The following is a 17,904-nucleotide window of genomic DNA, read 5'->3' as shown; positions in this document are numbered from 1 at the left end:
GTATTTTCTTAGAGTACCTTTTCAGGTGCTTATTGGAGATTCTTCTATCTTCTTCTCTAAGTATTTGTTCAAATATTTTAGTCATTTAAATTAGGTTTTGGTCTTTTTATTGATTCATAAAATGTTAAAAATATATTCTGGGAATTATGTTGTCAAATATTTCAAATATTTTCTCTAGCCTGTAGTATGCTTATTTTATTACTAGTTTTCTGATAAGCAGAATTTTCTAGTTTTATGAAGCCTGATTATATTCTTAATTTTATGATTAGTGATTTTTACATTCTGTCTATCTGTACTTTCACCAAGATCATAAAAATATTTTCTTTTTCTTTTTCCCAGAAGCTTATGGCTTTAACTTTTATGTTTATGAGAAATCTCAAAGTAGCTTTTTTCTGGAAGTCTTTCACATCTCTTGTTAATTTTTTCCCTAGAAATTTGATATTTTCTGGTAATATTGTAATTACATTGTTTTAAAAGTTTTAACTTTCTATTATTTTTTGCTAATATATACAAATAAAATTGACTTTTTGAGAACATTCTAAGTTCACTATTAATTCAGAAAACTCCTGAGGATTTTCTGCGTATACAATCACGTTATCCACGAATAAAAAAGTTTTACTTTTCCCTTTCCAATACGATGGCTTTTATTTCATTTACCCCCTCATTTACTATCTAGAACACTCAGTACAAAGTTGAATAGAAGTGATGATAGTGGACATTCTTGCTTGATTCCTGATCTTAGGGGAGAATCATTTCATCTTTCAGCCTTAAGTATGATGCTAGCGTTAGGTGCCTTTTGTCAGGCTCAGGAGACTTCTTCTATTTCTGGTTTGCTTACAGTATTTTTTATAAAAATTATCAGATAGGTTTTAAATTTAGTCAAATTTTCTTTTATTGTGTGCTATCCTTTTTTATACATTGTTGTTTAATTTGCTAATATTTTTAAAGACATTTCCCACCTTTAATGATAGGCATATTGCTCTGTTATTTTCTTGCAATGTATGTATCAAGTTTTGATAGTAGGGTTATTCTGGCTTTATCAAATGAGTAGGAAAATGCTTTCTATTTTATAAAGGAGTTTGTGTAGGATTGGTATTATTTATTCTCTCTTTCTCATCCTGAGACTCTAATTACAGTTGTTATATCATTTGATATCATCCTAACAATATCAGAAGCTTTGTTCAGTTTTTTTTTCTATTCTTATTTCTTTTTATATTATTATTTGGATAATTTCTATTAACCTGTCTTTGAGGTCACCAATCCTCTCTTTTGCTCTTAAGCCTAGTTGAAGTATTACTTCTTTTTAATATCATAATTTTCACATCTAGAAGTTTATTCTGGTTCATCCTTGCAGTTTCCATTTTTCTGCTGAAATGTCCCATCTGTACACACATGTTGTTTTTTCTCTTCTACATTAGCATATTTAACATATTCATAATGCTTATTTTAAAGTTCTTGTCTGCTAATTTCAATATCTGGGTTTTCTCTGAATATGCCTCTACTGATTTTTTTTTTACCCGTGATTTGGGGTAATGTTTTCATGCTTTGATATATCTTGTAAGGTTTTATTGTATGCTAGACAATAGTATAAAAATCCCAGTAGAAACTGAAGTAAATAATATTTACCTCTTGCATCTCCCATGTATTAGTCTGTTTTCATGCTGCAGATAAAAACATACCCAAAACTGGGAAATTTACAAAAGACAGAGGCTTCCTTGGATACACAATTCCACATGGTCTGGAAGGCCTCACAATCATGGTAGAAGGCAAGGAGGAACAAAGGAGGAGCAAGTAACATCTTACGTGGATGGCAGCAACAAAGAGAGAGAGCTTGTGCAGGGCAACATCCATCTTTAAAACCATCAGATCTTGTGATACCCATTCACTATCATGAGAACAGCATGGGAAAGACCCACCCCCATAATTCATTCATCTTTCACCAGGTCTCTCCCACAACACATGGAAATTATGGAAACTATAAGATGAAATTTGGTGGGGACACAGAGCCAAATCACATAATTCTGCCCCGACCCCTCCCATATCTCATATCTTCACATTTCAAAACCAATCATGCCTCCCAAACAGTGTTCCAAAGTCATTAACTCCGAAATCCGCAGTCCAAAATCTCAACAGAGACAAGGCAAGTCCCTTCTGCCTACGAGCCTGTAAAATCAAAAGCAAGAGTGTTACTTCCTAGACAAAATGAAGGTACAAGCATCGGGTAAATACAGCTATTCCAAATGGGAAAAATTGTTCAAAACAGGGGCTACAGGTCCCCTGCAAGTCCAAAATCCAGCAGGGCAGTCACATCTTAAAGCTCCAGAAAGATCTCCTTTGACTCCATGTCTCACAGTAATGCAAGAGGTAGGTTCCCATGGTCTTGGGCAGCTCCACCCCTGTGGCTTTGCAGAGAACAGCCTCCCTCCCAGCTCCCTTCACAGGCTGATGTTGAGTGTCTGCAGTTTTTCCAGGTGCATGGTGCCTGTCATTGGATCTACCATTCTGGGGTCTGAAGGATGGTGGCCCTCTTCCCACAGCTCCACAGGGAAATTATGGGAGCGACAAAATGCGATTTGAGTGGGGAGACAGAGCCAAGCTGTATCACTCCAAAATGCTTAAGTTTAACTAGAATTTTTATGGTTACGTGTAGAATATAAAGTTATACAATTATCCAAACCTGGTGGTTTGCCTGCTCTAACCTTGAAAATCTGATTTTCTCTGGTCTGGTATATGGCATACCCAAATCAGGAAGTGATATTTTACATTTCCAGGAAAAACAAAACAAAGCAAAAAAAAAAAAAAAAAAAAAAAAAATCCTTAAAACTTTGAGTAGAAACCAAAGGTAACACCTAAAAGGTAACAGACATATTTACATTATCTGTCTATTCCTTCTAAATATTTATTTTGTGATTCACAGACAAATATAAATGACTGTGCAATTATTGTTGAAATTCAGTGTTAACAGAAATCTGAAACATAACACAGATAAAACCTCTCCTTTCTCATTGGATGACATTGCAGCTTAACTTTTTTTTTTTTTTTGAGACGGAGTCTCGCTCTGTCGCCCAGGCTGGAGTGCAGTGGCGCGATCTCGGCTCACTGCAAGCTCCGCCTCCCGGGTTCACGCCATTCTCCTGCCTCAGCCTCCTGAGTAGCTGGGACTACAGGCGCCCACAACCGCGCCCGGCTAATTTTTTTTTGTATTTTTAGTAGAGACGGGGTTTCACCGTGTTCTCGATCTCCTGACCTTGTGATCCGCCCGCCTCGGCCTCCCAAAGTGCTGGGATTACAGGCGTGAGCCACCGCGCCCGGCCGCAGCTTAACTTTTTATGTATAGTCAGTCCTCTTGTATCTCCTCAGCTATAATGTAAACTCCATAAAGTTAGGTACTGTATTTTAGTTGCCCTTCAACTCTTTTCATTTCAAGGAGGAAGACACAACAAACAATTCTAGATGCGTTTGGTTCTTTTGTATGCAACTAAGCTAATGACTAGTCTACTTGTATTGAATGGTATATCCAATACAATGCCGGGACTTAGGCATCCCATGTATTTTCAGTGAATATATAAAATCTAACATTTAGCTAAAACAATGCAGATGAAATCCATACCTTGAAAAGTCTTATTGAAGATAACTGGTAGCAGAGGTTACAATTACCCCTTTGTATGAAAGTGAAGAAAGGGTAAGAACTAGACTGTTTTTTGAGTATGATGATACTTTGTAATTATATTGACTGATTCGCCCCGGGGATAGGAATTCTGTAGGGTCCCTTTCCTCACAATGACATGTTTCGAGCTCTCCTCCATTTCGGAATCATTTTAGAGTACAAAATAAGAAACCTTGGCTTGATTTTTTTGTTTTACATTGAACACAGTTCAATATTTCTTTTGTGTGTTATTCTTGAACATTGATATAGACCTTAGGGACATTTTAAATTGTTGGTGCTAGCTAAAGATGGTTTCAGAAGTGTTAAGGAGGCTACTCTAAGATATTCATATCATCGGGCTACCAAAGAAATGACCTGTGAAAAACCACCTTAAAAATTATAGTGATTATAGCTAAAGAAATTACAAATATGAAAAAAGCTCAATGTTGTCCCTAGAGGTAGTTGTGAAATTAGATTCATTTTCTAAATTATCAGAGGAAAAATATTTTAACAGAACTAATTTGACAAATTTATTTGTATTATTATACCTTATTATAGAAGGAAATGGATAACATAGATATTTATGGGAATAATCTCCTTGTTTCAGAATTTTTTAAGGAGGAAAAGTATTCCTCTTGAAGCCTCATGAAGTGAAAAGAAAATGTGAGAGGTAGATAATGTTTGTGATGAGCACCTCAGCCATGATTTTGGTCCGGATGTTTGATTTCCTATGATTCCCCTATTTAACTAGTGGCAGATTCAAAATAGTCACAGATGTGAGTTAGTGAAATGATGATGATGAAACCATTACACTGTATAATTGTTTTAACCGTTCCAGTTATTTTTTTTTTTTCTTCTCTAATGGTCTATCATGCACTCTCATCACAAATAAAATTCGTGCATGGGGAAAAGCTGCAGCATGTTGTGTTTGGCAATGGTTACCTTTGAGATTCTTTTTCTGAAATGATTTTGGATTTTCTAGATGTTTTGTGTAAATTTGACATAGATGAAATGGTAAAAAAAATTAAAAACAAAACAAAAACAAAACCCCATGTGGACCAGAAAACTGTGACTCCTTAAACGTTGAGTTGTTGGATGGAAGTTTGTTGGAACAATGTCAAAGATGGAAGCATTCACTTCTTAGTCAAAGAAGAAAAGCAGACATGTTGGGTTTCAGATTAGAATTCTAAAAAAGGGCCCTGGATACTAGTACAATGGTTCTTAACTATTTCTAAACAATTTTTCTTCGTTTGCTGAAACACATTTTTATTTTTCCCTTACCCTCTGTGCATTTTTTACTTTTATACAATCTATACCCATCATTATATCAACATCCAATTTAACTGTTTCCAATGGAGCTACTGGGCATTCTGTAGGTTTATTAGCAAAAATATAACTATGTTCCACTATTTGATGAAATGCAAATAATAAAAATAAGCAAAGTGCATTCTCACTGTACATAATGGTTTACATGGAAAGAATCTGGATTTCTATAGAGCTAGCCATTATTTCCTGTGTCCAGATGTGCTAAGCGCAATCCTTAACTTACTACAGAATTTGTTGTAATAGCAGGTATGACTTGAATTCGCTGCAGAGATTTTTAGTTGTTTGTTTTTTGGTAATAGCAAGTAGGTCTTGCCTCTTGATATCCTGGGTAAAAAAATCAATCCTCTTGATTTCCTTCTATAAATAGGCTATATCTTTTTTTAACTTTATTTATTTATTTATTTATTTGTTTGTTTGTTTGTTTGTTTATTTAGAGACAGAGTCTCACTCTGTCACCAGGCTGGAGTGCAGTGGCACAATCTTGGCTCACTGCGACCTTCGCCTCCTGGGTTCAAGTGATTCTCTGCCTCAGCCTCCTGAGTAGCTGGGACTACAAGCACTCACCACCACACCCAGCTGATTTTTTTGTATTTTTAGTAAAGATAGGGTTTCACCATGTTGGTCAGGCTAGTCTCAAACACCTAACCTCATGATCCACCTGCCTCAGCCTCCCAAAGTGCTGGGATTACAGGCATGAGCTACCGCGCCTGGCCTTGGCCTACGGATTTTTTATAACGAAAATGCTCATGGTTAATCAGTTATATGTGTTTGATTTTTGAAGTCCATTGAGCCTCTGGATTGGATATCTTAGGCTTTCTTAATTTTAGAAAGGCAATCTTGCTGCTGCTGCTATTATTGTTGGTGGCAATGATGGTGGTCATTAGACAAATGATTAATTTGTCTTTTCAGTGGATTTCCAGTGCTTTTTTGCTTATCTGTTCCTCCTGATACACAATAGAGGCAAGAAGGAAAATTTTTGTGATTATGGCTGTGTATTTTTGTGTATTTGGTGCTGCCATGCCTGGTAATAACTGTAAGTGGATGATTATAACAATCATGGTCTGACAAGGACAAGGCAACTGAGGAAGGACTCAGACTAATTGGTGATAAAGGTCTGTATCTTCTCACTAGACATACAACCCAGACAAGATAAAATGCTGGCTAAAGGTGAGGGAATTATAGATGGCCAGTGGAGGAGGAAACTAATGAATTTCAATGACAAGGTTAGGACCATTCCCACTGAGTAGAGGGGATGAAGGCTTAGTTTCCTAACCATCCTTAAGTCTGTTTTTGGTGACTACAATTAGCTACCCCTGAGAAGTGACTGCTGTCTAAGAGAAAAGTAAGATTTTTTTTTTTTTCTCACAAAAGGATGTAAGGAAATCTGAATGGCACAAAGGGTAGACTGTGTTGGATCAGTTTAAATGAATCTCTGGGTTTGCTTGGCCAAGATTTTCTGCTTGATGTCATAGATGAGTCTCCAGAGATACCTCCTGGAGCCAAATGCATTTTCATAGACTTTAATGGGGTTGGTTTCAATCTTTATTAAGGGCAGTCTAATGGGTTTCCATTATTACCTTTTATTGGAGGCAGCTGTTCTGAAGTCCTCGTGTTGCTCATGGGCATGACTTGACATCTTTTCTCAAGCATCGTGCTCAGAGCTTCTTAGCTCTTTCTCTAGGTCTTCACAGTTGCTGCTGAGGCACAGATTGTCCTGGGCTCTTCCAAGTGCTCATGTGCAGTGGCTTAATAGGCTGAGTCCAGGTAGCAGCTGGTGGGATGGTGGAAGTATCTGAATTTGCATCTGCCCCCTACTTGCCCTGCTTGCAGGTCTTCCATAAGCACTACCGATGCTGCTGTTGCTGTCTTGGGATCTGGCATTCTAGAGACTGCCATATTGGTCTTTCTGGTGTAACCTGGAAGTTGGGGGGTATTTGGTGCACTATGGAACATACAAGGCTGCAGATGTCCCAGTGGACTGTTGGAAGAAACAGCCCTTCATACTTCCTTCCTGAAGACATCTTCCTTCATGAGACATCTTATGAGATCGAACACTCAACTGCATTCTGTGGAAAGTTGAGACTGGTTTAATAACACTCTCCTCATTATTTGCTCTCCCTCCTTTTTTGCCTCAGACCTCTTCTTTTTATTCACGTTTCCCAAGTATTGAAATCCCTGAGAGAGTATTGACATGTAAATTTTGGTCACAAACTCTTATAGAAAGAGGGGCATAGGCAGTAATTTTTAAAATGTACTTTGATAATCTGATCAGAGAATGGGGCTGGCCTTGTTAACCATAAATCACATAGTCAAACTCTTACTCCACTATGTTTTATTGTATATTAACCAATTCATTTCTAGTCCTCTAGTAATGAGAATTACAGCTGCCTTCAGATAATACAAGCTAGTGCCCAGATGTGAAATTGTGTAATGAAACACTGCCTGAACTTTGAGTGTTGAAGACAATTTTTTTAACGATCAAAACTTCAGGGACCACAACCTAATGATGTTTTTATTGCTGACAAACTGACATAAGGGACTCAGAATTACAGAGAAGCAACATTTCAAGAATCAAAAAGCATTTTCACAGCACATTAGGGCTTTCATATGTTCCTGAGTTACAGAATACAAGTTTTGGAGCTTTTCAAACTTCCTTGAATGAGGTGCTTCCCTCCAAATGCCAGCCTTTTTTAGGAGGTGAAAGCAGAAAATCTTGTCTGAAGGGGCGCTTAAGAACTCTAAGTGTATAATGGTGACTTAAGATGGAGACAGCTATTTTGTCCTTTCTACATTTTCTGTTGGCTAAAAACCAGAAACAGCAAGAGTAAACTTTTGCTTTTTCATGTGTTTTGAAATAACAAAAAATTCTTGCACTTTGTCATTTAATAAAAACAAAGAAAATGAAAGCATAAAACCAAATGATGTAAAATGGCCTTAATTAAATTGAAAGTTGAAGCATATCACATAATTTTTGATTTTTTGACTTGCAAAATTAAACTAGTAAGAAAATAACTAATTTTCTAACTTGAATTTTCAAAACCAAGGACAATTGTGAGGCAGTCACCGTGCAGAGTCAGTCATTGGTAAAAATTCATATTTTATTCTTATAATCTCAATTCTATTAATTGCTAAAGGAAATCACATCTTCAGAGATCAAAGCATAGTGTTAGAATATTTCCCAACATTGAAGACAATCTGATTGTCCTTGACAAAATAAGTTATTAGGTTAAAGATATTGAATTGCCATTTTTGTGCTATTTAGATCCATCCCAAGCAAGGATCTAAAATGTGTGTGAGCACACGTGGAAAGCTTAAAAAAGAAAAAAGTACAATCATTATACACATTTAATGAACACCATTTTAATGTTCTAAGAAGGATAAGGGAGGCAGTCACTCTTGGTAAACCAAAAAATTTAAGGAAAAATGGTCCTTGAAGAATTATTAATAGCGCATAGGAAGTTTGTGAACTTATTGCAGGAGTGAAATTGGGTATGGGAAATAAGATTGTATTGTTTTCTGTCGCTGTGTAACAAATGACCACAAAGGTGGTTGAAATAACACAAACTTACTAGTTCACAGCTCTCTAGGTCAGAAGCCCAGGTGGGCTCACTTGGGCTCTTGGCTTACAAGGTCAAAAACAAGGTGTCGGCTCTTGTCTGGAAGCTCTAAGGAAAAATCTGCTTTCAAGCCCATTCAAGTGTTTGCACATTTAATTGCTGGTGTTTGTGGGTCTGAGTCCCTGTGTCCTTGCTGTCTGTCTGTCTGTCAGGGGTGTGCCCTCAGCTCCTTGCAGCCCCTCCAATTTCAAAGGAGCAACTGTGCATCAAGCCCTACTCATGCATATCTGAGACTTCCTCTTCTAGCTTCGTCTCTGCCACCAGTCAGAGAAGGGTCTTTTCCTCTAAAGTCTCCTGTGATTAGATCAGGCCCACTTGAATGATCTCTTTTTTTGTAAGGTAAACGGTGCCACATAATATAACCCTGCAGTGATATCACATTCACAGGTCTGATGATTAGAGTATGGAATCTTACGGGCCTCTCACAGAAATTTTGCCTTACCACAATGCTTTTGTAATATTGGGTGGGGGCAAAAGGCTAACTTAAATTTACCTGCCTGTCTTTGCCTGTTTGTTTTTCTTCCCATTCAGTCAGGTTGTCTGGTTTCTTCCTACCACTTCAGAGTAGAGTGGTGGCTGCATACAAAGCAGAAATAGTCTATGATTTTTTTCCCTGGCATTTGCTTTGAAAATTTAAGCCTAAGGGAAGGTAGAAATTGCCAGCTATAAAACAAAACAAAACAAAACAAAACAACAACAAAAAATCCAAAACAAGACAAAACAAAAAAACAAAACTATTTTGTTCTCAAACACAAAGGTAGTAGAATTCCCCCTCCTTTTAGAGATGCCCAGTTGAGGAAAGATGAATGTTATGCAAGCAGAGAGGTCTGATTCCCAGTGTGCAGTTATAGGGAGAGCAGGCTCCTTGATCTGGAACTGCTACTAGATTGCTAGGCAAAGTAGTTTATAGTCAGCCTCATGAAGGGCTTTCTCAGGTGTGTCACAGAAGCACCTGCCAGTCACAAATGTCAAGGGAACTTTAAGAACTGGGACAGTAAATATCTCAGTGACAATCTGTGTGGACTGATGACCTAGAACCGTCTCCTCTACAGTTTTTTTAGGAAGCCCCCTACATCAACTCTTGAAACTTTAGTTTGACCTAATGATAAAAGACCTCAAGAAATACAGGTCAAATACAGAATCACAGTATTTCAGAAAATAAAGTTATACATCTTGTGGGCCTGGCTATGTGGACTGGGATTTTTACACACTACCTTCTCTTCTCCCCACAGTTTCCTCTTCTAACCTCTTCCTACTCCTTATTAACACAAAAGGGGCAAAGTCTTGTTTACAAACCCTACAGGATCCCTGGTATCAGGAGAAGTAAAGTGCTAGATGGTCTATTCTCTAGAGCTATCAAAGCTAATGAGATACAAGACTTAGAGTTACGTGCTCCAGAATGCTTGAACAATGCAGAAACCATTGACTTTGGGTTGTATCCTGCAATACTGGTCTGGTACTATCTCCTTGGCTCAAAGATGAAGGCAGCATGTCTATCTTAGGATTCTAGGATAAAAGTAACAGTATGGTATGTAACTGGAGTACATTTATATGTACTAGAAGATGTTCACTGGTCCTGCTTTTTGCCTTTGGAGTCTCACCAATCCAAATATATAGGCTAAGTTATGTTACAATAGCAAAACTTCACAAATCTTGGGGGATTCCAAAAACAAAAATTTGCTTCTTGCTTATACTGCTTATTTATCCTGAATGAACTCCGACTCTGTGCTGTGTCAGCTTCATTGCAGGATCCAGACTGAAGAAGTAGCTCCTACCTGGGTCATACCAATCTCATGACAGGGCACAAGAGAACATGACACTTAAAGCTTATCTTTGGAAGTGGCATATCTCATTGTTTTTATTTTAATGGCCAAGTGTGACACATAAAGGCTGATATCAATAGGATGGAGGTGTATAATTCTCTCATGAGGAGAGGCATAATCATTTAAAAATATGTATATAATCTCCCATAAGCATCAGTCCTCCAAAAGCCACTAATTTTTATTCCTAACATTCTCTGTAGTGATTTTTATATTCTGAATTGAAACCATTATGTCTATTTTTCCTTCTACAATAAAAATAAAATTCTTCCTATTTTTTTCTAATTTGCAATATCCCATATTTATGTTTTCTACATTTTTTGTTTTACTATTTGGAGTTTAAAACACACCAAAGTATTTTGGGGTTGTGCCAATTTCTCTCTCTGTGACATTCTTGGGTACTCCCTTTCCTGGAAGATGTCAATTACCCCAGTGCTGCCTGGATCAGGATGCTGGTGCAGATTCTAAGGACTGCAATAACTGGAGACTATGCCTTGTGTCTGTCTCTGTTCATGGTTTATTAAGTAACCAGCGTGAATGTGGGCTCTGTGAGATTCGGTCTTAGGTAATAAGACAGAGTTCATTGGTCCCTGTCGAGGTTAATGAGCTGATAACTTCATCATTCATTTTGTTTTACTTTGTTTATAATATTTTCACAATCTTAATGATTCGCATAATTGCACATACATTAAAAATTAATTTCAACTCAGAAATCTTGAGATACACAATAACTGCACATATATCTGAGTGGAGACTTTGCTCAGAAGAGAATTATTTCAGCTCTGAGACACTAGGGGATGAATATGAGCAGCCACAGAAAAAGTGTAGGTTTGAAATGAAAAATGGACGAATAGTATAATTTATGGCCAGAAGAATTCTGTCTATGCCATGCATCAAAATTCATCAGGTAATGAGTTTGAGGCTGTTATTTGAGGTTTATCCAAAGTCTCTTTACTATGTATATTCTTTGTTATCTTTTTAATATTTGGGGTTTTTTTCCCTCACATATTGTGTGACTTCCAACATTTTATTTTCATTGAAATGACTGCCTAAATTGATCAAACATTTTAAGAAAGCAGAAATATGGCATGTTTTCAAAAATTTTTTTCCTGTTAAAATAAAACAAGAACATGAGATGATTTATGATTTTATTTTCATTAGAGAAAAATTTAGTCTCAGTTCCGTCCCTTACCAGAATCTGAGAATCTTACAGTTAGTAGAAAATGGTGAAAGATGATGTTCCCATTTTCCAAGGTCATAATGGGGTTTTGAAATTTTGTAGCTTTTTGTTTGTGAGCGGTGCACAGGGTACAAGGAGCTTTGAGTTGCCTAGAACCCAATGGCCAAGGATCCCACGTCCTTGGGCACATAGGGTGACCATGTTTGTCCTTTCCTTGAGAGCACTTTCCCTAAGTGCTGTGAGTCTGACTCTTCCTCTCCTTTTCTCATCTGACCTCCCATATCTCCCACCTCTTTTTTTAGTCTGGTGAAAATCACTATTTCTTTGTAGTTGCTTAAAATGCACTCCTCCCATTTTTGCCTTCAAAGGCACTATTTTCTGCACAGCAGAGGGACTATTGACATTTAAGCTGCTGTGTTCATGTGATCTGCATGTTGCTGACACTCTGAGTGGATGTAGGATGTTTCAAGTGTACATTATATGTCTGGTTCTTCTCTTTTCAGTGAGTGAATGACCCTACTTTGTCATATAATAAATATTTCTTGTAGGTGTCATAGAGGAAACTACTCTAGAAATTGAATGCCACATGATTCCACACACAAACACATAAATCAAACAGCATGTCTTACCTTTTTGATACTTGAGCTCGGATGCAACCAGACTGTCTGTCTGCATTCCAATAGATGTTCTACCTTTGTTGACACAGTTTTCATCTTTCAGCACCAGCTTTGACAGCCTATTCCCGGAATAACAGAATTCAGGGAGTTCCCATTGCTTAAGCATTTTTATTGTTGTCAGTTGTTAACGAATGGATTCTTCCTTCATATCTTGACTTTGCAAACCATCTAAGCTGGATTGTATGTCTTAATAGAATTGTCTTGGTGCTGTAACCTACATTTTTTAGTGTATTTCTGGAAAGCTAAAGTAATGATTAGTGTTATATAATTTTTGTGGTTTCAAAAATGACAGTTAATGGTGGTACATTTTGGGTAAATAGAACTTCAAGTGCACATTATCAAGAGCCCAGTAATACTGGTGACAGGGAAGTCTGAAGGGCATAGTGAGGTTTATGCTTCTGTGTAAAATGTGGGAGGTTAATAAGATGTTGCTTTTGTGAGGCACTGGGAAGTTAGATTGCTGAATGACACTAGCATTGTTAAGAATCAGGTCTGTACCATGGGCCAGTGACTGAGGGCAGGCATGTGAACAGTACGTTTTATAATCAGTAAAATATAACATGTTATGCACATAAACTTTGGCACTTCTTTCAGTTATGAATGAAGGCAACAAACCACTCTTTAGGAGCACCTGTGACTTTATCATCAATAGAAATCACAGATGTTGGAGGGGGCAGAGCAACATGGCCAAATGGGAACAGCTCGTCTCCAGCTCCCAGCACGAGAGCAACACAGAAGACAGGTGATTTCTGCATTTTCAACTGAGGTACTGGGTTCATCTCACTAGGGAGTGCCGGACAATCCGTGCTGGTCACCTGCTGCAGCCTGACCAGCGAGAGCTGAAGCAGGGTGAGGCATCGCCTCACCTGGGAAGCACAAGGGGGGAGGAAATCCCTTTTCCTAGCCAGAGGAACTGAGACACACAACACCTGGAAAATCTGGTAACTCCCACCCCAATACTGTGCTTTACCAAGGGTCTTAGCAAATGGACATACCAGGAGATTATATCCCACACCTGGCCAGGAGGGTCGCATGCCCACAGAGCCTCCCTCATTGCTAGCACAGCAGTTGGCGATCTAATGGCAAGGCAGCAGTGAGGCTGGGGGAGGGGCGCCCGCCATTGCTGAGGCTTAAGTAGGTAAACAAAGCTGCTGGGAAGCTCCAACTGGGTGGAGCTCACAGCAGCTCAAGGAGGCCTGCCTGTCTCTGTGGACTCCACCTTTGGGGACAGGGCACAGCTAAACATCAACAACAACAACAAAAAAGCAGCAGAAACCTCTGCAGACAGAAACAACTCTGTCTGATAGCTTTGAAGAGAGCAGTGGATCTCCCAACATGGAGGTTGAGATCTGAGAATGGACAGACTGCCTGCTCAAGTGGGTCCCTGACCCCTGAGTAGCCTAACTGGGAGACATCCTCCACTAGGGGCAGACCGACACCCCACACCTCATACGGTGGAGTACACCCCTGAGTGGAAGCTTCCAAAGCAAGAATCAGAAAGGTACACTCGCTGTTCAGCAATATTCTATCTTCTGCAGCCTCTGCTGCTGATACCCAGGCAAACAGGGTCTGGAGTGGACCTCAAGTAATCTCCAACAGACTTAGAGCTGAGGGTCCTGACTGTTAGAAGGAAAACTAACAAACAGGAAGGACACCCACACCAAAACCCCATCAGTATGTCACCATCATCAAAGACCAGAGTCAGATAAAACCACAAAGATGGGGAAAAAGCAGGGCAGAAAAACTGGAAATTCAAAAAATAAGAGTGCATCTCCCCCTGCAAAGGAACGCAACTCATCACCAGCAACGGATCAAAGCTGGATGGAGAATGACTTTGACAAGATGAGAGAAGAAGTCTTCAGTCCATCAAACTTCTCAGAGCTAAAGGAGGAATTACATACTCAGTGCAAAGAAACTAAAAATCTTGAAAAAAGAGTGGAAGAATTGATAACTAGAATAATTAATGCAGAGAAGGCCATAAACGAACTGACAGAGATGAAAACCATGACACGAGAAATACGTGACAAATGCACAAGCTTCAGTAACCGACTCGATCAACTGGAAGAAAGAGTATCAGCAATTAAGGATCAAATGAATGAAATGAAGCAAGAAGAGAAATCTAAAGAAAAAAGAAGAAAAAGAAATGAACAAAGCCTGCAAGAAGTATGGGATTATGTAAAAAGACCAAATCTGCGTCTGATTGGGGTGCCTGAAACTGAGGGGGAAAATGGAACCAAATTGGAAAACACTCTTCAGGATATCATCCAGGAGAACTTCCCCAACCTAGTAGGGCAGGCCAACATTCAAATTCAGGAAATACAGAGAACGCCACAAAGATACTCCTTGAGAAGAGCAACTGCAAGACACATAATTGCCAGATTCACCAAAGTTGAAATGAAAGGAAAAATCTTAAGGGCAGCCAGAGAGAAAGGTCAGGTTACCCAAAAAGGGAAGCCCATCAGACTAACAGCAGATCTCTCGGCAGAAACTCTACAAGCCAGAAGAGAGTGGGGGCCAATATTCAACATTCTGAAACAAAAGAATTTTAAACCCAGAATTTCATATCCAGCCAAACTAAGTTTCATAAATGAAGGAGAAATAAAATCCTTTACAGATAAGCAAATGCTTAGAGATTTTGTCACCACCAGGCCTGCCTTACAAGAGACCCTGAAGGAAGCACTAAACATGGAAAGGAACAACCAGTACCAGCCATTGCAAAAACATGCCAAAATGTAAAGACTATCGAGGCCAGGAGGAAACTGCATCAGCTAACGAGCAAAATAACCAGTTAATGTCATAATGGCAGGACCAAGTTCACACATAACAATCTTAACCTTAAATGTAAATGGACTAAATGCTCCAATTAAAAGACACAGACTGGCAAACTGGATAAAGAGTCAAGACCCATCAATTTGATGTATTCAGGAGACCCATCTCACACGCAGAGACATACACAGGCTCAAAATAAAGGGATGGAGGAAGATCTACCAAGCAAATGGAGAACAAAAAAAAGCAGAGGTTGCAATCCTAATCTCTCATAAAACAGACTTTAAACCATCAAAGATCAAAAGAGACAAAGAAGGCCATTACATAATGGTAAAGGGATCAATTCGACAGGAAGAGCTAACTATTCTAAATATATATGCACCCAATACAGAAGCACCCAGATTCATAAAGCAAGTCCTTAGAGACTTACAAAGAGACTTAGACTCCCATACAATAATAATGGGAGACTTCAACACCCCACTGTCAACATTAGACAGATCAACGAGACAGAAAGTTAACAAGGATATCCAGGAATTGAACACATCTCTGCAGCAAGCAGACCTAATAGACATCTACAGAACTCTCCACCCCAAATCAACAGAATATACATTCTTCTCAGCACCATATCACACTTATTCCAAAATTGACCACATAATCGGAAGTAAAGCACTCCTCAGCAAATGTACAAGAACAGAAATTATAACAAACTGTCTCTCAGACCACAGTGCAATCAAACTAGAACTCAGGACTAAGAAAGTCAATCAAAACTGCTCAACTACATGGAAACTGAACGACCTGCTCCTGAATGACTACTGGGTACATAACGAAATGAAGGCAGAAATAAAGATGTTCTTTGAAACCAATGAGAACAAAGATGCAACATACCAGAATCTGTGGGAAACATCTAAAGCAGTGCATAGAGGGAAATTTATAGCACTAAATGCCCACGAGAGAAAGCTGGAAAGATCTAAAATTGACACCCTAACATCACAATTAAAAGAACTAGAGAAGCAAGAGCAAACACATTCGAAAGCTAGCAGAAGGCAAGAAATAACTAAGATCAGAGCAGAACTGAAGGAGATAGAGACACAAAAAACCCTCCAAAAAATCAATGAATCCAGGAGTTGGTTTTCTGAAAAGATCAACAAAATTGATAGACCACTAGCAAGACTAATAAAGAAGAAAAGAGAGAAGAATCAAATAGACGCAATAAAAAATGATAAAGGGGCTATAACAATTAATAGCCTACCAACCAAAAAAAGTTCAGGACCAGATGGATTCACAGCTGAATTCTACCAGAGGTACAAGGAGGAGCTGGTACCATTCCTTCTGAAACTATTCCAATCAATAGAAAAAGAGGGAATCCTCCCTAACTCATTTTATGAGGCCAACATCATCCTGATACCAAAGCCTGGCAGAGACACAACAAAAAAAGAGAATTTTAGACCAATATCCCTGATGAACATCGATGCAAAAATCCTCAATAAAATACTGGCAAACCAGATCCAGCAGCACATCAAAAAGCTTATCCACCATGATCAAGTGGGCTTCATCCCTCGGATGCAAGGCTGGTTCAACATACGCAAATCAATAAACGTAATCCAGCATATAATCAGAACCAAAGACAAAAACCACATGATTATCTCAATAGATGCAGAAAAGGCCTTTGACAAAATTCAACAGCCTTTTGTGCTAAAAACGCTCAATAAATTCGGTATTGATGGAACGTACCTCAAAATAATAAGAGCTATTTATGACAAACTCACAGCCAATATCATACTGAATGGGCAAAAACTGGAAAAATTCCCTTTGAAGACAGGCACAAGACAGGGATGCCCTCTCTCACCACTCCTATTCAACATAGTGTTGGAAGTTCTGGCTAGGGCAATTAGGCAAGAGAAAGAAATCAAGGGTACTCAATTAGGAAAAGAAGAAGTCAAATTGTCCCTGTTTGCAGATGACATGATTGTATATTTAGAAAATCCCATAGTCTCAGCCCAAAATCTCCTTAAGCTGTTAAGCAACTTCAGCAATGTCTCAGGATCCAAGATTAATGTGCAAAAATCACAAGCATTCTTATACACCAGTAACAGACAAACAGAGAGCCAAATCAGGAATGAACTTCCATTCACAATTGCTTCAAAGAGAATAAAATACCTAGGAATCCAACTTACAAGGGATGTAAAGGACCTCTTCAAGGAGAACTACAAACCACTGCTCAGTGAAATCAAAGAGGACACAAACAAATGGAAGAACATATCATGCTCATGGATAGGAAGAATCAATATCGTGAAAATGGCCATACTGCCCAAGGTAATTTATAGATTCAATGCCATCCCCATCAAGCTACCAAAGAGTTTCTTCACAGAATTGGAGAAAAACTGCTTTAAAGTTCATATGGAACCAAAAAAAAGCCCGCATTGCCAAGACAATCCTAAGTCAAAAGAACAAAGCTGGAGGCATCACGCTACCTGACTTCAAACTATACTACAAGGCTACAGTAACTAAAACAGCATGGTACTGGTACCAAAACAGAGATATAGACCAATGGAACAGAACAGAGTCCTCAGAAATAATACCACACATCTACAGCCATCTGATCTTTGACAAACCTGAGAAAAACAAGAAATGGGGAAAGGATTCCCTATTTAATAAATGGTGCTGGGAAATTGGCTAGCCATAAGTAGGAAGCTGAAACTGGATCCTTTCCTTACTCCTTATATGAAAATTAATTCAAGATGGATTAGAGACTTACATGTTAGACCTAATACCATAAAAACCCTAGAAAAAAACCTAGGTAATACCATTCAGAACATAGGCATGGGCAAGGACTTCATGTCTAAAACACCAAAAGCAATGGCAACAAAAACCA

The sequence above is a fragment of the Macaca mulatta genome, chromosome 7 (assembly GCF_049350105.2).
Source record: "Macaca mulatta isolate MMU2019108-1 chromosome 7, T2T-MMU8v2.0, whole genome shotgun sequence".
NCBI lineage: Eukaryota > Metazoa > Chordata > Mammalia > Primates > Cercopithecidae > Macaca > Macaca mulatta.
This window is presented reverse-complemented; position numbering follows the sequence as displayed.